General features: G+C 29.4%; 1 pseudogene; it reads left to right on the forward strand.

The window, feature by feature from the left end:
• Positions 1 to 804: 804 nt before the first annotated feature.
• Positions 805 to 23,330, forward strand: part of LOC139849938 (protein PECTIC ARABINOGALACTAN SYNTHESIS-RELATED-like) — a 110,371-nt pseudogene continuing 87,845 nt past the window's right edge.

Here is a 23,330-nt window from a genome sequence, read left to right on the forward strand (position 1 = left end):
CCATCTCCAAACAAAAAACATTATCCGAAACACCTGGATGCTCTGATACCACTTGTTATGACAACTTGCCTAACACACCCATACCAGCGGAAGCTAGGATATAATTTGTTTGAGACAAACTTGCGTGAAATAATAGAAAGCAAATAAAGTAACTGATTACACGATGATTTAACGTGGTTCGGCAAACCCTGCCTACGTCCACCCCAAGAGTCTCCTTTATTCTTATAATATAAAAGAACCCATTACAAGAAAAAGTACACTATGAGTTAAACCCAAACCCAAGCCCCTTAGATTTTAGTATAAAATCTAAGTTTCCCGTACACTCTTTTACACTCCTTACAAGAATAAAACTCTCAACCTCACAAATAAACACACTCCGTTGATATTATCGATCAACTGTGTTTTCTCTCATTTGTGATACTTGATCCTCCCTTGGATCACTTGATCCCACTCTTGGATGATTTCAACAAGCTAGATATCCTTGTATTTATAATGTTTCCTTCCTAATGTGAAAACCACATATGAAAACATTTCCAACAAATGTAGCCACACTAGCCTACCATTTTGACTTCACAATTGTCAAATGTGAAAAACAACTTCATCCTTATTTGACTTGTAAATGTGAGCCACAATTAAACATGTCAAAATTCATGTGGTTGGTAACCACCGTCCAACAATTATACTAAAACTTAAATTCAGATCTGTATGAGCGCGCTGCTATCTGTTGTCCATCTCCAGTCAGACAACAATCATAAATCATACTCGTTAAATATTACACCATTGGAAAATTAAGCAAGTTATAGAATGAGCAACTACAATGCACTTGACAAAAGTGCAAATATTCAAGCCGAAACTTACCAAAATATAGAAGTCGCTTTGTTGGCCCATAGAATGAGCAACCCATCGTTTTGGCTACATGTATATATTGAATTGAATTACTAATAATAAAGCAAACAAATTATAACCTAAAAAAGCAACTAACATAGTTGTTTTTTTTTTTTTTTTTTTTTTTTTTTTTTTTTTTTTTTTTTTTTTGAAAGGCAATGTTAGTGGTTAGAGTTAATTCACGAAAATCCCCCCCCCCTCCCCCCCCGAGACTCGAACCCTTGGTCTCCTCGAACACCATGTTAACATGGTGACCAATGAGGCAAAGCCCCATTGGCAACTAACATAGTTGTTAGGTTCTGTATATATGTTTATATGATGTTTGTTTACTACTTTTCAAAATTAAATGATTTTATGTTACCTGAAGTTATCTGGATCCATAATCTACACAATTATTGGTGAACGTATCAGCTGCAATTTTCCTGGTTGTAAATTTATGTTAGTTATAATTTGAATGATCGTAATTGTATGATCTATTATTCTAAAAGTATTTTAATTTATTTTTGTTTATTGAAAGTAGTGGTTGTATTTTTGTTTATTTACTCGGATGATTTGTAGCATCTTGTATCTTGTATAATTTTGAATTGGAAATGCAAATGTTACCGTAAATTTTATTTACCCTGAGCTAACTGCTAATATCACTGGTTTCTCTAGTCGATCATACTCATCAATTCTGAAGCCTACCTTGTTGATTCCATAAAGTAAGAATGACAACTTCATCACTGCAGTAGTAGCTTGCTCCAGAAAGTAATAGCCCTCAGTTTAAAGATTATACCAAATATTCTATAATGGTTGTTCAATCAAAATTAACTGACGTTGTGATCTTCTTGACGCTCGATCAAACTTCATTATCGTGTATTTCTAAGCAATCATATAATGCTCTTAATAATCTTAGGATATCAAAAACTGTATTTTAAAATTAAAAATTTGAGAAATAATAAATATGACCGTACTTGTTGATGTCGCAATTTCATCATCACAAACGCGACCATGCAAAGCTGCTACATTTCCATGCTTACCTGACAATAGTTGAAATTTTAGATTTTCGCTATGTTTATTAGAATGGGTACTGATGCATTTTTATCAGTTATGTATGAACCTGCATATTATACAAAAACAGAATATGTCTGATGAAAATCAAGTAATGAATATACATATTAACTGCAACGTTATAGACTAAAATGTAGCGCGATAACCTCAACGATCGCAACCCAAAATACCCTTAGAACACATACCTTATAATGATGATCAATAACAGTACAAAATCAAATATCATCTCAAATTCTTTAATATCATCTTGACTTATATCATCCACGAACACCTAATATCTCACATTCACAAAAACTATTTGTTGTTGATTCTAACAAATTATACTTCATAGCAGCCACCATTCCAAGTCGTGTATGATTTTTTGTTGCGATTAGGTGAAGGAGACGCCTTCGTTGTGGGAGAAATCGTTATCTGCTACTACTTCTTGGAAGTCATGTGCTGAAAGACGTATTGGTGCAATCTCAGGTATAACCTTCATTATATATGGAAATCTATCTGGAAAGAGGAATGAGAATTGAGGAATAGAACATAGAAATCACATGAAGAATATAGAGCTGTAGTTGATGTGGATAAGGAACAAGAATGAGGTATTGAATGTATACAAACAAGAAATATAGATCTATGATTGAAATGGAAAGCATATGAGTCGAGGCAGAGATATGAATAACTTAAATACAAGTATAGTTAGGCATGTCGATGGACATAAATTTAACATACATTACCAATGGCTAACATAACTGCATTTGGTAGATATGGTTCTCTTTTTTTTTCCTTCATTTAATAGTCCCGAAGTATAATGATACTTTGGTTGATGTATATAAGAACATTTCTTGTTGCATTTGTATAATTATTAGAGTTGTCTAGATTCAATTGCAACAGCCAATGGATCAATTAGAAACCCCTTCTTGTGAAATAAACCTTTTTATTCTCTGAATTTGAGAAGTTGATATGTTCACCATTTATATCTGGTCTCTCTTTAATTGTTGCACAGTCATTAACCTCAGCGAGCAGAATCTTTACACTGGACTTTAATTTTTGCGATAAAGTGTCAATTGACTTTATCAAAAAGGAGTATTTAGTAAATTGTCAATTTTTTAGGGATCAGCCATGAATTTTATTCTTGGAATCCCATGTAGATTGTATACTGGAAATTTGTATGTGAGTGCCAGATGACTCTTCGCAATGAACTTCTTATACATAGTTGCATATACAATTTCAAAGATAACATACATTTACACATATATTACTTGATATATATAATTTTAGATGGGTTTGTTAGGAATTCGGTAGGCCTTAACAAGACAGGTGATTCTTCAAACCACCAAACCCACAAACGACAAACGATTAATAAAGCTACAACGATAAATAAAAAACGATAAACGACACAGGGTATTTAACGTGGTTATATCCCAACTCAAAAACACGGAGAATGGTTTACTCCACGGGAGCAAACCAGAGATTTTCTACTATTAATTTGTGCACACATTACAATGAGGCTAGGGGTTACAATTTATAGGAAGAGTTAAACTTGTCCATCAAGTTAAACTTGTCCTTCAAGCAAAAGACATTCCATATATCTATTATTTGCTCCATACTCCATTCCTACTAGAAGATTTAATTAAGCAACAAGATCTCTATGACTTATTCACCAAGTCAAGCTCCCTACAACTTGTTCACCAAGTCAAGCTCACTACTACTTGTTCCTTTGATCAAATTCTTCACACCTTCAACAATCTCCCACTTGAAGACTTTGAGCAAACTCTTCACTACTCAACAATCTCCCACTTGAAGATTTTGAACAAACCCGAACATCAATCTCCATTTCAACCAAGAACGTCAAACCACCATTATACCGCCAAACTCCATTTGGGACACGCACACTCATCACATACGTTGAATGAGTAGACTTTCGATACAAGGTCTTCAACACTACTTGTCTAAACTAGAAATCAATAACCGCCTCAATTGTCAATGTTGTTCAAATACCCATAGCAACTCCTGATCTCCTCTCGGCTGCGACTTTTGATACCGCCGGAATCAAACATCCGGGTCACGCCGCTCTTCCACAACAGAGGGAAGGAAGTCTTTCGACATCAAAACCGCTAAGCTTCAACCCATCTCCAGTTACTAACATGGGCCATCTCGGTTTCTTGCACCACCATCTTCTTACACAAGAAGATCAATTGAAGTATGCAACTCTTCAATTATAGGATTCTTCACCGCCTCACTGATCACTCTAGACATGTCCAATCCCAAACCCACATGTCAAGATCACCCTCGTACAGAATTTCCCATCTATCTATGATTTCCTTTTACCAGCAATCAGAAAATTCAACAGACGTCTTTGTAGACTCTTCATCAAGGCTCCAGTGAGAACAACCTCGAAATCTACCATCTTTTCAACTTTCCGCTTTCTCGCTGGTACACTAACCTCCTCATAGCTATGAATATCACAAACCCCATCTTCTCATCCCAAGCACGCTCCCACCGTACGAGTAAGAAATAAAATCGTGGCTATCCGAGAAGAATCTGGTTTATTCCACCGGTCAGTTGCAAATCAATTTGCCATTCGAGGGTATGTATGCAGCATCCAAGTACTGTGATGACCCGGGAATTTCTGACCAAATTTAAACTTTAATCTTTATATGTTGTCAACACGATAAGCAAAGTCTGTAATATTGAGTCTCGAAAGTTTTGAAATCTATGATCATGTAATCAATTACCCTTTGACTATGCCTGACGATTCACGAACAATTGTTTGTAAAATAATATGTATATATATATATATATATATATATATATATATATATATATATATATATATATATATATATATATATATATATATATATATATATATATATATATATATATATATATATATATATATATATATATATATATATAAATATAAGTGTACACATGAAGGTGAATTAATAAAATACAAAATGATCAATTGAATTGAAAGTGTAAAGTAAAATACAAATTAATAAAGCTATTATATATATGTGTATATATATTTATATGTATAAATTCTATAAATATTATTATTATATGAATATTGTAAAATATATATAAGTTATAAATACTATGTGTTAGAAATTTGCAATATCTATTTCTATTATAAAATAACATAATATCCTAAGTAAAAATATGTCCTTATATATAATAAATAATTATTAAAAATTAATACTATGTAATATCAATGTACTAAACTTACTTACAAATTAAAATATGGTTATTATTGTAATAATGTTATTATTACTTTAATTAAAATAAATATTAATATTAATGTCAAAAATTATGAATATTATTATGTTAATATTATATATAGATATAAAACCTAATACATGTAAATTGTTACATTAATGTTGTTATTATTATAAAATCATCATGAAGAAAATAATACAATTTATTATCATCACTAATAATATTATTCTTATCATATTTGTTATTTTTATCATTAAATATTATGAAACTTATTAAAAATCATTATCATTGTTATTATTATTAATATTACTCATGTATCCTTATTAATATTATTATTATTATTATTATTATTATTAATATTTTGGATTAATATTAAATATAATTATAATTATAATTATTAATTATGAATATTATTTATCAAAGAAACCGTAAAATCTGATTTGGAATTAGAATCAATTTCAAGTTCCTTTCAACCTTTATATAATTTTGGATTCTTGTTTAACAATCGATCACTATCAACACAGTAAAAGGGTACGATTTCTGTTAGCCATCCATTTCAGTTTTATTTTTTTTTATATAATTATGTCCTTGAAAATATATTCTGTCGAACAACTTGGATTTAAAATTGATGCAATTCAGTGTTAAGTGTTAACAATAAACAATTAACAACTACAATTGTCTTTTACAGAGTCTAAATTTTCGAAATTACAACAAAAATCGAAGAACACCCAGTAATATACCCTGTTCGTGCGTTTTTAAATCAAACACCTCGAAATCGAGTTACATTTTAAAATAAATTAATGCAGTGTAGTTAGTAGTCTTCCACTTAATCTAACTGCAAAACTTTAGGGTCCAATTTCATCTATCAAGTTCGAATTTGAGAGTCAAATGTTTTATTTTAAAAGTCAACCTATTGTTCTTCGAGAAAATTAGAGTTCGTTTTTATGTTTCTTAGTCAATTGATGATTCAGAAAGATTATATGGTGGATTTAAAACATATTTCGTGTTGAATCCATTATCTAAAACGTTCTCGAATTTAAGATTGATATTTGAGTTTTAAATGTCCTTCGAGTAACAGCAGGCACCCTTTTATTCTTAATTTTTTTTTGTTTTTATTTTTCTGTGAATCGGTTATAACCAGTTAACTTCTGTTTCTATCCCACGTTCCATAACAAATTTGAAGCTGTGTTGATATTACGTGATCCCTGGTCGAGTGAGTTTGTGAAGAAGAAAGAGTAATGATAGTTTGAGCAGAGTGTATATAATACTATTAAATTTTACAAGGAAATACTATTAAATACGATACATTTTTACACAAGATATTTATTTATTTATTTATAGAATGGATATACTTAAACCTTGCTACAACACTTATAGGCAGTGTACCTAATCGTACAGTAGTGTAGTTTTTAGTAAGTCCGGTTCGTTCCACAGGGAAATCTTTAAACAAAGCTTAACGCTATATTAGTTTACTTTTATAAAAATACAAATATATATATAAGTAATATTATTATAAAGGGGGGTTTTTACCGTTTAATGACCGGTTTGTCGATCTTAAAACTTTAGTCGCAGTTAAAACCAAATGTAAAATAATAAATATAAATACAAGACTTAAATTAAAGCGTAAAGTAAATAACGATAATGAAATTGCGAATAATAAAAGTGCGATAAAATAAACTTGCGATAATTAAAAAGTACGATAATTAAAAGTGCAATTAAATAAAATAACAATAAAAATGCGATAATTAGAAGTGCAATTAAATATAAAATAAAGGAAATTAAATATGAAATAAAAGAATTATGCTTATTTAAACTTCCGTAATCATGATGTTTGACGTGTTGATTTTAGTTTTATGCCCATGGGTTAATTGTCCTTTGTCCTGGATTATTTAATATGTCCATACGGATTTTGTCCATAATAGTCCATCAGTCATAAATATAAAGAGCGAAAGCCTTCGTCAAATTATTCTTATTCCCGAAGTCAAATATTCCAACTAATTGGGGATTCGAATTGTAACAAGGTTTTAATACTTTGTTTAATGAATACACCAGGTTATCGACTGCGTGTAAACCAAGGTTTTACTACTTTGTTAACAATTACACCAATTACCCTTGAATGTAATTCACCCCTGTTTCAACAAGTCTATTAACTATTAATCCAGTTCCGTGTCCGGTAAAATGAATAATTATTGGTATTTATAGATATCCCGCCCACCGTACCCAGTCAAGCGTATGTGGTTATATATAAATACGTCGAATTATAAGTTTGTATATTAAATTAACAAGGTATTGTTTAGTTAATATAAAACCCATTAATAACCCATAGTCTAATTTCCACAAGTGTCGTTCTTTTATCCAAACCCAAATTATGGTACAAAGCCCAATTACCCAATTTTAGTAATTAGCCCAACATCATGATTAATTCGGATTAAATAAGCATAATAATAACTTAGCTACGAGACATTAAATTAAAAAGGTTGAACATAAATTACAATGATTAAAAATAGCGTAGCGTTACACGGACAGAATTTCGACTTACACTCTTACAACATTCGCTAACATACCCTTATTATTAGGATTAAAATTAAAATTAAAATTAAAATTAAAATTAAAATATAAATTATATATATATATATATTTTACGTATATAGATAGAGAGAATGATATATGATGATATAAAATGCTCAGAATTCGGTTGCTTTTATAGGGAGTTTCAAAACTTGGGGCTCCGCGACTCGCGGCATTTTTGGCCTTCAAACTCCGCGAGTCGCCGAGATTGAAAATACAGCTCACCAGCTTTTGGAGTCTTTCTTGCCGACGATTTATTTATAAATATAATATATATATATATAATTAATATAATTAATTATATATTATATTATATTTATATACATAGTTAACTTGTAATTTTTAGTCCGTTGCGTCGAGCGTTGAGAGTTGACTCATGTCCCGGTTCCGGATTTTCGAACGTCCTTGCGTACAATTTAATATCTTGTACTTTGCGTTTTGAATCTTGTACTCTTGTAATTTCGAGACGTTTCTTATCAATAATTAGAACCTCTTTGATTGTATTTTGTACTTTTGAGCTTTTTGGTTGTTTGCGTCTTCAATTCGTCGAATCTGTCTTTTGTCTTCACCTTTTATTATTTAAACGAATATCACTTGTAAATAGAACAATTGCAACTAAAAGCTTGTCTTTCTTGAGGAATAATGCTATGAAATATATGTTCGTTTTTAGCATTATCAAGTAACATAAATAACTAACAGGTTATATAGAGTTTAAGGGTGTTTTAAATCAGAAAATGGGCAACAGCCCAACGGTTCGGAGTGTATAAGGGTGAGCGGGAGGTCGCGGGTTCGAGTTCGGCTTGGGAGAACTCTTTTTAAATAAGCTTCTAAGGTAGTTTCTTTTCTTTTTATTATTATTATTATTATTATTATTATTATTATTATTATTATTATTATTATTATTATTATTATTATTATTATTGTTATTAACTTGTTACCATAATCTAATATTGTTATTGTTATTATTGTTATGACAAGTATTAAAATTATTATTATTAGTAATGCTAGAATAAGTGTTAAATATTATTATGAATAAAATTACAAGTATAAATAATATTAATATTATTATCATTTTGTTACCAAGTAACTTAATTAAATATTATTAGTGTTATTATTATTAGTATTAGTAATATTGATAAAAGTATTATTATGATTAGGATATTATCATTATTATCATTAAGTATCAGAATGATTAATTATTATTAAGTATTACAAACATTAGTTATTGCTGTTATTATTACTAATATAAGTATTAGTTACCATTTGTTATTATTATTATAACCGTAGTTACGATTATAATTATTATTATTATTAATAATATTATTATCAAAATAAGTATTATTATTAAGTAATATGATTATCATTATTAATGAGATTTCCATTACTATTATTACAAGTATCAGTATTAACAAAGTCATTATTAGTATTATTATTAGTAAAATTATTATTATCATTATCAGTAAATCGTTATTATTATTATTAAAACTATCTTTTAAACAGATAAATATTTTGTATCTAAAATATATTTGTTACATATACTATAATTATATTAAAATTTCACATAACTATATATATATATATATATATATATATATATATATATATATATATATATATATATATATATATATATATATATATATATATATATATATATCAAACCTATTAACATTATTTATATAAATACATACAAATAACAAACTATCGATTTTTAAATATAACATTTAAACAATTATGTATATAAATATGGATATATTAATATAACTATATAAATATTAACCATTATGAAAATATACACAAATTAAATATACATTATATATAAATTAATGATATAATAAATAAATTTGTTCAGTTACAATTATGTGTATTAATAAATATCCAAATGATATAGGTTCGTGAATCCGAGGCCAACCTTGCATTGCTCTATTGTTCAAAGTCGTCATATGTATTTTTACTACAAAATACAGTATTGTGAGTTTTATTTGATCCCTTTTACTCTTTACATTTTTGGGCTGATTGTGATGACCCGGAAATTTCCGACCAAATTTAAACTTAATCTTTATATGATTTCGACACGATGAGCAAAGTCTGTAATGTTGAGTCTCGAAAAGTTTGAAACTGTGTTTATATATCCAATTACCCTTTGACTGTTTCTGACGATTCACGAACCATTAGTTATTAATAAATACATATGTGTATATATTATAACTTGAAAATGTCAACAAAGTATTTAAACGTATAATGCTTTACATGAACGCATTTGTTTCAATATGTTTATCAACAAAATTAGAAGATAATATATTATATGTAAAAACAAGTTAATGTATAAATGATATATTATGATCATTACTTTCGTTAATGTTGATATTAATATTAATAATTGTATTATTAATATTATTAATTTTAATGTAAATAAGATTGGATATATATAAATTGTTATTATTATTATTACCGTTAATAATATTAATATTATTATAAGTAGTGTAATATTAATAATATTATTGTTATCATTATTATGATTGTTATTATTAAACTTACTAAAATTATCAATTTTATGATTATTAGTATTATTATTATTTTTTTTATTATATATTTATTATTATTAGAAATATTGATATTATTATCATTATTATTAATTTTATTATTATTATTATTATTAGTATTTGTATTATCATTTATAAAATTATCAATATTATTATTACTAATAACATAATTATTAATCTATATAAATATGTAGTTATATACATAAGACTTAAAATCAGCTATAAATCTCTGTCAAACTGTATGTGATTGGTAATAACTATTGCTAATTGATGAAAGTAAAAATCAAAACAATCCAATTCCATTTCATATCACACTCAAACTGTATCAAACTTTTATTTTTGTCTCTAATCAATTACATGAACGAAATCGACATACAGATCAATCCAAAATCAGTTTGAGGTCATTATCTTCTTTTCATTTGTTTCTGTCTTTAATCTGTACAACCTGTCGATCTCAATCTACATTACAATTACAAATTCTGTTAGCCATCGTTGTTGCCTTTATTATTTTTTTATTATTCACTGTACATGATTTAATTGATTGACAAAGTCATTCCAGTAGCTAAGAGATACCATACGGCATTACGCTATCGACTAACAAATTTCATTCACATTTCACAGCCTCCAAATTATTGAATTAAAACCATAAACCCAAGAACACCGTCGGTTATAATCATTACATTCATCACCTTCTATAATCAATCTAAAACTACCACCACTAAAACTTGTAAAACAACCATTACCTTAAGCTTCTTGTCTCCTTGATTGTCGTCCGACTACAAACCTCATCTTTATTTCTTTTGTACATCATTATTATTAAAAACTGCCTGTTTTCTTTTGGGGTTCAGCGAAGATGTTAACTATCATCATCACGTTCGATGATTGAAGAACCATAAGCAACCCACCCATCTAACCTCTATACAATCACACCACCATTGCTACTGCTGTTATCGTTTGTTCCTACTTCTGCTCGTCTGTTTTCTGTTTTAAACCAAACCCAGAAGCCACCCAAGGTTATCTGTTTTAGCAGCTTCGCTGCTACTGCTATTCTTTTCTGTTTTGGGTAAACAAACACCGCCACTACATCTGTTCCTTGCTTCTTTCCAACTACAGCTGCAAATTACAGCTGTTATTCCATTTTCTTCGAACCAAATAAACCCAAACACAATAACATATCACTATGGATGTACCTGCTACGGTTAAACTATTATTCTTTTCTTCTGAGAAATTTAAAACAATGAATCGGACCGTATATAAGCTTGTTCAACTTGGATAAATAATACTCCATCACTAGCGCATTATTTATAATCAAGTGGGAAGAAAATCATCAATCATGGCCGACACTTGGGTCATATAAAAAAAAAAAAAAAAGAGGACGTTCCACTTTGATATCTTTTTTTTAAAGTAATGAATTAAACCGACACTCTTTTGTTTATTGGTTATGATCATGACGTGGTTCAATAGCTGGGAAACGTGGGCATGATGGTTTCTCTTTTCTGTTAAAAACCCTAAACGTAAAAGCAAGTGGGCCGTGATCTATCTTAATTGTTTTGGGCTGAAAGAATGACAAAGGAGGTGTTAGATAATCAGGTTTTATAACTTTGCGTTTATATTAATTTAGAAGAGAACGAATGGACGAGTGGCTAAGGAAGGTTGTGTGTTAGCGAGTGGTCTTGGGTTCGAGTCCCTCTTGAGGCAGTTTCTTTTTTTTAGGCCTTTCTCCTTTGAAGGTAGTTCACTTAATCTTAGTTTTATTCATTTTCATTAATATTATTATTATTATGATCAATATTATTGTTATAATTATTATTATGATTGTTATTGTTAATAATATAGGAATTATTATTAATATTGTAATTACAAGTATTATTATTATTATTATTAATTATTTTGAATATTATTATTATGAATATTATTATTATTATTATTATTATTATTATTATTATTATTATTATTATTATTATTATTATTATTATTATTATTATTATTATTACTATCATTAAGTACTAGAATTATAATTATTATTAGTAATATTACGATTATGTATTACGAACATTAGTTATTAGAATTATCATCATTACTACTACAAGTATTAGTAACATTTATAAATTTTATTATTATTATTAACAAATTTATTATTAATTAAGATTATCACTAGTAATAAGATTGTTATAATAATAATTATTATTATTATCAGGTATTAGGTATTATTCTAAAATTGTAATTTTCATTACCATTACTATTAAATTATTAATTTCATTAAAACTGCTAATATTATATTATTGTAAGATTCATTATAAAAACTATCGTTAATATTATCATTCTTAATATTATTATTATTATTAAATATTAGTACTATAATTATTATTATTGTTATCACTTAAAATATTATCTTAAAATACTACTTTAATAAATGAATTATATTTATATAAATATATCTAATACATATCACATAACAAAGATTTAAATATCTTTTTATGTACAAAATGAATATATGAAACATATATAAATATATACTTAATATAAAAAGGATATAACTAATAAAATTATAAATATATTTGTTCGATTACCATTATGTATATTAATAAATATACAAATGATATAGGTTCGTGAATCCGAGGCCAACGCTATACTTGTTCAATGTCGTTCTATGTATTTTTACTACAAAATACAGTATGGTGAGTTTCATTATCCCCTTTTTAAATGCTTTTGCAGTATATATTTTTGGGACTGAGAATACATGCGTTTTCTTTTATAAATGTTTTACGAAATAGACACAAGTACGTGAAACTACATTCTATGATTGGATTATCTAATCGAATATGCCCTTTTTATTAAGTCTGGTAATCTAAGAATTAGGGAACAGACACCCTAATTGTGTCTAAGAAATAGGGAACGAACTCTAAAGATAGATCTATCGAGCCCAACAAGCCCCATCCAAAGTACCTGATGCTTTAGTACTTCAAAATTTATATCATGTCCGAAGGAGGATCCCGGAATGATAGGGATATTCTTATATACATATTGTGAATGTCGGTTACCAGGTGTTCAATCCATATGAATGATATTTTGTCTCTATGCATGGGACGTATGTTTATGAGAAATGGAAATATGAAATCTTGGGGTCTATTAAAATGATTATTTATGTTAAACTAATGAACTCACCAACCTTTTGGTTGACACTTTAAAGCATGTTTATTCTCAGGTTTGAAAGAAATCTTCCGCTGTGCATTAGCTCATTTTAAGGATATTACTTGAGTCATTCATGACATATTTCAAAAGACGTTGCATTCGAGTCGTTGAGTTCGTCAAGATTATTTTAAGTCAAGTATAGATGGATATATTATGAAATGGTATGCATGCTGTCAACTTTCGATGAAATGAAAGATTGTCTTTTCAAAAACGAATGTAATGTTTGTAAAATGTATCATATAGAGGTCAAGTACCTTGCGATGTAATCAACTATTGTGAATCATTTGTAATCGATATGGACTTCGTCCAGATGGATTAGGACGGGTCCTTTTAGTTGGTATCAGAGTGGTAGTCCTAGCGAACCAGGTCTTGCATTAGTGTGTCTAACTAGTAGTCGTTAGGATGCATTAGTGAGTCTGGACTTCGACCGTGTCTGCATGTCAAAAGTTTTGTTTATCATTTCTAGTCGAAAATTATCTGCTTATCATCATTAGGAAATTTCCTGCTTATCATTCTTAGTCTAGACATGTTTTACTGCATTGACTGCATGAATAGTGTATAGACAAAATTCATATATTAGCGTATCTATTACTGTAGACTTTGCCTGACAGTTTTCGTAGATTCCTCCGTAGCTTATGGGATTTTAGTATTATATATGCATATGTAAATTATGTATTGCAAGATATTAATCTACATCCTATAATCCATTTCTTATCAAAAAATCCTCCATCTGATCGTACGAGATGAATCCCTCAACCAGTTCGAGTCCCTCAGATTCCGATAGCTATTCCGATAGTTATTCTGACAACTATTCCGGCATGGATGTTCACTTAAGCTCCGAAAGCAGTGTCATCAGAATGAATCAACCAATCAGCCATCCCCAATTCATCTGATGGGTTCGTAGTCTACTCAATCATTGGAAAATAGAAGAAGGCGATCCTTTCCACCAACCGAATTCACCTCTTAGCAAAGAACCTGAAGCACTTACCAGCGAACTAGACCGAAACACCATTGTCACCCTCATTTCCTGGATAGCTCACAACAATTACGTAATATCTACTATTTTAAACCTTATTCATCCACTCGTTGTTACCGACAATCATCCCGGAGTAATCGAAGAAGTCAACGAACTTCGCGCTCAAGTAATCAATTTGGAAAACGTGGTGCAAAACCTACCAGCTTCAACAACAGCACCGGCAACACCAGTACCACCAATAACCCAAGTTTCAACATCACACGCCTCAACATCTCATTCTGTACCTCGAGTATAATCATCGTTCTACATGATGTTCTACATCATTTATCTTCGTCCTTCATGGCGATTATGTAATCTCTAATGTTTTAGAGATTATGTACTCTAATTCTAGTCGTAAATCTGCTGAATTTAATATCACATTGACTCATTAAATCCATAATTACGTCTGAAGAAAATATATATGTATATATGTTTTCATAAAGATTGTAATTAAAATTTTTATTGTACAAATTGTTAATGGTGAAAATATTTTAACGGGTAGGTAATACCCGAGGAATATTTAGATTTCGCATTAATAAGTTACACTGTACATTCATCGAATCTGATTTAACAGTAATTTACTATCCTACTTGCAACCACAGCTATACGGATCCGTTCATCACAGAATAACCATTTTCATTCAATTTCATATTTGGATTTTGACCTATCAGAATCCGACAAGTGGCATAATGAAGAAAACATTGGACAAAATAAAATTTGTTAGAAACAAACAAATTAACCATGATAAAATTTTGTTAAGAATCCACGCTAACAAAAATCATAGCTAACTATTCCTAGCTAACTGATTACATTTTGTTTATCGCAATTTAATTATCGCAATTTTATTTATCGTCATTTAATTTCTGTTATTTACTTTACACACTTTATTTATTGTCATTTATTTTCTGTTATTTATTTTACACACTTTAAATATCGGGACACGTATACAAGGTTTTGACATATCATATCGATGCATATATATATATTATTTGGAATCACCATAGACACTCTATATGCAGTAATGACCGAGTTCTCTATACAGGGTTGAGGTTGATTCTATAATAATATATATAGTTTGAGTTGTGATCGAGTCTGAGACGTATACGGGTCACGACACGTATTAATTAATTCGAATATTATATATTAAACTATATATAAATTATTGGACTGTCAACTGTGGACTAATAACATTGGACAATAAAAATGAATTAAAATATTGAATATAACATATGAAACTAAACAATTCTTCAAGTTGCCACTTGATTTCGTCTTAAACATCATTTGTATCTTCACGATTACATTCTGCGTTCAAACCTTTCATGATTCTTGAAAACACCTCAATCGATAGGATGAATCAACCGCACTTCATCTACGAAAGGAAAGATTTATGCATATAGTTATGCACCTGAGAAACTCTCGGCAACTGAGTAAAAGTTTAACACGTAGCCACGTCAGATCTTTTGGCATTTATTAGCAAAAATAACTTTGCGATACCTTTTCAGATTAGCCAATTTTGTCACAGCTCCAACAAGACAACTTCAACTTCCATTCGAATTAGCCTTATTATAACCTCGATATATAAGTTTGCCTGTTGTCATCGTTACCGGAGAACCGTTTATATTTCACCACATTAGCAGTAAAATTACCAGCAACTTCAATGAATTTGGACTTTCCGAAAAATCACTATATTCATTGAAACCCCATCTTGTATTCATCTATACCCTGTAACAATAATTGCCATACCAATTACCGGGAATCAGCAATCAGTATTTCGAATCTTGTAGCATTTCTACATCAATAGTTATATGTATACATATAACAATTATCTCCTAGAATTACGATCTTCAATTCTGAAATTTTGAAAAGGCACCCAGTTTACGAATCGATACTCTAAATATTGAAAAAGCTGAATGAAGCAGCAGAAACTGTAGGCAACCATAAACGACCTTAGTTGTCGAAAGTTTGATGATAAAGAATAATATGTTGAAAAAACTCAGAAACGTTGAAACTGGAAAACGGATAGAGTTAACCATGAAGGAGACCAAGGACAAATACAAGGACCATACCCTATATTCAAAGAATCCAGATAATTCTGGAACTGTTGAAATCTTTAGAGAATATCTTGCTCCGAAGTCATGTTAAAATCTTGCGGAAAATCTTTCTCCATCAACCATCGAACTTAGAAATTCCAAAATATCATCATCAATATATTCGATATTTCTGAGGATATTTTCATAAATATTCTCGTTCGAAATTATATACCTTCTCGTGCTTCCTGTGTATCATTATAGTGGAAACATTCAATAGAAAATTTAGTACCGAAAAGCAGATTATACGAAACTATGAAGAAAGCCGTGGACAAATCACAAAGAATAAGTTTGACTTCAAAGAATCCAAATGATTCTGTTTCTGATGAAATCTTTAGCGAATACCTTGCTTCCGAATCTAAACCCTTACGGATAAATCTTCTTCATCATCCATTGATATTAGAAATTCCAAGATATCATCGTATCTTTCATTATAAATATCCTCCATATTTCTGAAGATATTTTCATAAATATTCTTATCTGAAATCATTAATCTCTTCATGATATCAGTGTTACATCATATAGAAACTGTTAGTTTCTATATTCTCTAAACTGCCGAGCTTAAAATATGAATGTTATTGAAGTAATGTTGGGAACTGATGCATGAGTTAGTATAATATAATGACACTTGATCAACGTGATTATATTACAGTAAGTCATGCTGAGTTTCTAATGAAACATGATGATTCACAGATCATAACGTCATCATGTGCCATGTTACATAACTCTTACATTCTACTTAACTTCTGAACATATCAAGAAAGTATATTCTTGATAGTTCTATTCTCAGTGATTCAGGTAATTTGACAAATCAAATCGTGCTATTACATTCTTTCTTGTTTAGAACATTAGGTTCATTTGAAACTCCATACTTATGAATTCTGGACCGTTACTCGCTTTACTAGAAGTCGGGAGGATAATAAAAAGGCAAAGAGCTCCAAAATATAAGAGAAAATATAAAGCCCAATAACAACACGGAAATTACAAATCGTGGATATTAATACGAATAGCAATATAAAGACACGGTATAATTAAGAATAGTATCACCCCAAGGTAATAGTAGAAGTAAACAGATACTTCTGATGGAAGATTAAAAAGAAGAATGACAGATATGAAGGTTAGGAGTATATCGAGAACCAGAACTGGACGGAGCATATTGACAAATGATTCAAAGTACGAATTAAAGGAGAAAGAATAGAAGGTGTGAGTTGTAAGGAAACGAAGGGGGGTGGATTTATAGTAAAATATCCGACAGAGCAATCAAGACAGATGATCGCATTTAAAGCGGATCCTAATTCCCTTGATTACCGAAGAATCAAATCTTGTTACGGAGATTTTCTCTAAATCTCTTGAACTTGGGAAATCAATCCTATCTAGATCAAAAGATATGACGAATCTATACCTGCTCATTTCACTCTTTGGAGATAGCTTCACTTATGCTCCTTGCGTAATCAAATCGTTTTATCTATATTACTCAATGATGATAAAACTCTATTCACCAACTCATATTCGTCATGAAAACATTTTTATAGTTAGCCATGACGACCTCGATCAAATTTCGGGACGAAATTTCTTTTAACGGGTAGGTACTGTGATGACCCGGAAATTTCTGACCAAATTTAAACTTAATCTTTATATGATTTCGACACGATGAGCAAAGTCTGTAATGTTGAGTCTCGAAAAGTTTGAAACTGTGTTTATATATCCAATTACCCTTTGACTGTTTCTGACGATTCACGAACCATTAGTTATTAATAAATACATATGTGTATATATTATAACTTGAAAATGTCAACAAAGTATTTAAACGTATAATGCTTTACATGAACGCATTTGTTTCAATATGTTTATCAACAAAATTAGAAGATAATATATTATATGTAAAAACAAGTTAATGTATAAATGATATATTATGATCATTACTTTCGTTAATGTTGATATTAATATTAATAATTGTATTATTAATATTATTAATTTTAATGTAAATAAGATTGGATATATATAAATTGTTATTATTATTATTACCGTTAATAATATTAATATTATTATAAGTAGTGTAATATTAATAATATTATTGTTATCATTATTATGATTGTTATTATTAAACTTACTAAAATTATCAATTTTATGATTATTAGTATTATTATTATTTTTTTATTATATATTTATTATTATTAGAAATATTGATATTATTATCATTATTATTAATTTTATTATTATTATTAGTATTTGTATTATCATTTATAAAATTATCAATATTATTATTACTAATAATATAATTATTAATCTATATAAATATGTAGTTATATACATAAGACTTAAAATCAGTTATAAATCTCTGTCAAACTGTATGTGATTGGTAATAACTATTGCTAATTGATGAAAGTAAAAATCAAAACAATCCAATTCCATTTCATATCACACTCAAACTGTATCAAACTTTTATTTTTGTCTCTAATCAATTACATGAACGAAATCGACATACAGATCAATCCAAAATCAGTTTGAGGTCATTATCTTCTTTTCATTTGTTTCTGTCTTTAATCTGTACAACCTGTTGATCTCAATCTACATTACAATTCCAAATTCTGTTAGCCATCGTTGTTGCCTTTATTATTTTTTTATTATTCGCTGTACATGATTTAATTGATTGACAAAGTCATTCCAGTAGCTAAGAGATACCATACGACATTACGCTATCGACTAACAAATTTCATTCACATTTCACAGCCTCCAAATTATTGAATTAAAACCATAAACCCAAGAACACCGTCGGTTATAATCATTACATTCATCACCTTCTATAATCAATCTAAAACTACCACCACTAAAACTTGTAAAACAACCATTACCTTAAGCTTCTTGTCTCCTTGATTGTCGTCCGACTACAAACCTCATCTTTATTTCTTTTGTACATCATTATTATTAAAAACCGCCTGTTTTCTTTTGAGGTTCAGCGAAGACCTTAACTATCATCATCACGTTCGATGATTGAAGAACCATAAGCAACCCACCCATCTAACCTCTATACAATCACACCACCATTGCTACTGCTGCTATCGTTTGTTCCTACTTCTACTCGTCTGTTTTCTGTTTTAAACCAAACCCAGAAGCCACCCAAGGTTATCTGTTTTAGCAGCTTCGCTGCTACTGATATTTTTTTCTATTTTGGGTAAACAAACACCGCCACTACATCTGTTCCTTGCTACTTTCCAACTACAGCTGCAAATTACAGCTGTTATTCCATTTTCTTCGAACCAAATAAACCCAAACACAATAACATATCACTATGGATGTACCTGCTACGGTTAAACTATTATTCTTTTCTTCTGAGAAATTTAAAACAATGAATTGGATCGTATATAAGCTTGTTCAACTTGGATAAATAATACTCCATCACTAGCGCATTATTTATAATCAAGTGGGAAGAAAATCATCAACCATGGCCGACACTTGGGTCATATAAAAAAAAAAGAGGACGTTCCACTTTGATATCTTTTTTTTTTAAACTAATGAATTAAACCGACACTCTTTTGTTTATTGGTTATGATCATGACGTGGTTCAATAGCTGGGAAACGTGGGCATGATGGTTTCTCTTTTCTGTTAAAAACCCTAAACGTAAAAGCAAGTGGGCCGTAATCTATCTTAATTGTTTTGGGCTGAAAGAATGACAAATGAGGTGTTAGATCATCGGGTTTTATAACTTTGCGTTTATATTAATTTAGAAGAGAACGAATGGACGAGTGGCTAAGGAAGGTTGTGTGTTAGCGAGTGGTCTTGGGTTCGAGTCCCTCTTGAGGCCGTTTCTTTTTTTTAGGCCTTTCTCCTTTGAAGGTAGTTCACTTAATCTTAGTTTTATTCATTTTCATTAATATTATTATTATTATGATCAATATTATTGTTATAATTATTATTATGATTGTTATTATTAATAATATAGGAATTATTATTAATATTGTAATTACAAGTATTATTATTATTATTAATTAGTATGAATATTATTATTATTATTATTATTATTATTATTATTATTATTATTATTATTATTATTATTATTATTATTATTATTATTACTATCATTAAGTACTAGAATTATAATTATTATTAGTAATATTACGATTATGTATTACGAACATTAGTTATTAGAATTATCATCATTACTACTACAAGTATTAGTAACATTTATAAATTTTATTATTATTATTAACAAAATTATTATTAATTAAGATTATCACTAGTAATAAGATTGTTATAATAATAATTATTATTATTATCAGGTATTAGGTATTATTCTAAAATTGTAATTTTCATTACCATTACTATTAAATTATTAATTTCATTAAAATTGCTAATATTATATTATTGTGAGATTCATTATAAAAACTATCGTTAATATTATCATTCTTAATATTATTATTATTATTATTATTAAATATTAGTACTATCATTATTATTATTGTTATCACTTAAAATATTATCTTAAAATACTACTTTAATAAATAAATTATATTTATATAAATATATCTAATACATATCACATAACAAAGATTTAAATATCTTTTTATGTACAAAATGAATATATGAAACATATATAAATATATATTTAATATAAAAAGGATATAACTAATAAAATTATAAATATATTTGTTCGATTACCATTATGTATATTAATAAATATACAAATGATATAGGTTCGTGAATCCGAGGCCAACCCTATACTTGTTCAATGTCGTTCTATGTATTTTTACTACAAAATACAGTATGGTGAGTTTCATTATCCCCTTTTTAAATGCTTTTGCAGTATATATTTTTGGGACTGAGAATACATGCGTTTTTTTTATAAATGTTTTACGAAATAGATACAAGTACGTGAAACTACATTCTATGGTTGGATTATCTAATCGAATATGCCCTTTTTATTAAGTCTGGTAATCTAAGAATTAGGGAACAGACACCCTAATTGACGCGAACTCTAAAGATAGATCTATCGGGCCCAACAAGCCCCATCCAAAGTACCGGATGCTTTAGTACTTCGAAATTTATATCATGTCTGAAGGAGGATCCCGGAATGATGGGGATATTCTTATATACATATTGTGAATGTCGGTTACCAGGTGTTCAATCCATATGAATGATATTTTGTCTCTATGCATGGGACGTATGTTTATGAGAAATGGAAATATGAAATCTTGGGGTCTATTAAAATGATGTAAATGATTATTTATGTTAAACTAATGAACTCACCAACCTTTTGGTTGACACTTTAAAGCATGTTTATTCTCAGGTTTGAAAGAAATCTTCCGCTGTGCATTAGCTCATTTTAAGGATATTACTTGGAGTCATTCATGACATATTTCAAAAGACGTTGCATTCGAGTCATTGAGTTCGTCAAGATTATTTTAAGTCAAGTATAGATGGATATATTATGAAATGGTATGCATGCTGTCAACTTTCGATGAAATGAAAGATTGTCTTTTCAAAAACGAATGTAATGTTTGTAAAATGTATCATATAGTGGTCAAGTACCTTGCGATGTAATCAACTATTGTGAATCCTTTGTAATCGATATGGACTTCGTCCAGATGGATTAGGACGGGTCCTTTCACTGATGATACATGCAAGTGCTTTATTAACTGTTTTACAATATTTATATGCGTGAGTTTCATTTGCTCCCTTTTTAAATGCTTTTGCAATATATATTTTTGGGACTGAGAATACATGCGCTACTTTTATAAATGTTTGACGAAATAGACACAAGTAATCGAAACTACATTATATGGTTGAATTATCGAAATCGAATATGCCCCTTTTTATTAAGTCTGGTAATCTAAGAATTAGGGAACAGACACCCTAATTGACGCGAATCCTAAAGATAGATCTATCGGGCCCAACAAGCCCCATCCAAAGTACCAGATGCTTTAGTACTTCAAAATTTATATCATGTCCGAAGGAGGATCCTGAAATGATGGGGATATTCTTATATGCATATTGTGAATGTCGGTTACCAGGTGTTCAATCCATATGAATGATATTTTTGTCTCTATGCATGGGACGTATGTTTATGAGAAATGGAAATATGAAATCTTGTGGTCTATTAAAATTATGAAATAATTATTTATGTTAAACTAATGAACTCACCAACCTTTTGGTTGATAATTTAAAGCATGTTTATTCTCAGGTACGAAAGAAATCTTCCGCTGTGCATTTGCTCATCTTAGAGATATTACTTGGAGTCATTCATGACATATTTCAAAAGATGTTGCATTCAGGTCGTTGAGTTCATCAAGATTATTATTAAGTCAATTATAGTAAGATATATTACGAAATGGTATGCATGTTGTCAACTTTCGATGTAATGAAATATTGTCTTTTCAAAAACGAATGCAATGTTTGTAAAATGTATCATATAGAGGTCAAGTACCTCGCGATGTAATCAACTGTTGTGAATCGTTTATAATCAATATGGACTTCGTGCGGATGGATTAGGACGGGTCCTTTCAAGTACCCTAGTGTTATACGCACTAATCATGTGAATACCAGAGACCTACGTTGCATAACTGTCTCCATAACTCCCACTAGTCGTCAAACTCCCACTAGCTCAGTACTTCCGTCGGTTACCAAACTCCCATCGAATTCCCGACACCCTCTAGAAAGCTCAAGTTCTAGGACTTACAAGATTATCCACTTCTACTATCACCTAAAGATTCCTAATTGGTCACCCCGAAGAAAGCCGCTCGCTTTGTTGTACCAATGTCAACCAAACCCAAAGCGTCAGTCGA

This window comes from Rutidosis leptorrhynchoides, chromosome 5, assembly GCF_046630445.1.
Source record: "Rutidosis leptorrhynchoides isolate AG116_Rl617_1_P2 chromosome 5, CSIRO_AGI_Rlap_v1, whole genome shotgun sequence".
NCBI classification, from domain to species: domain Eukaryota; kingdom Viridiplantae; phylum Streptophyta; class Magnoliopsida; order Asterales; family Asteraceae; genus Rutidosis; species Rutidosis leptorrhynchoides.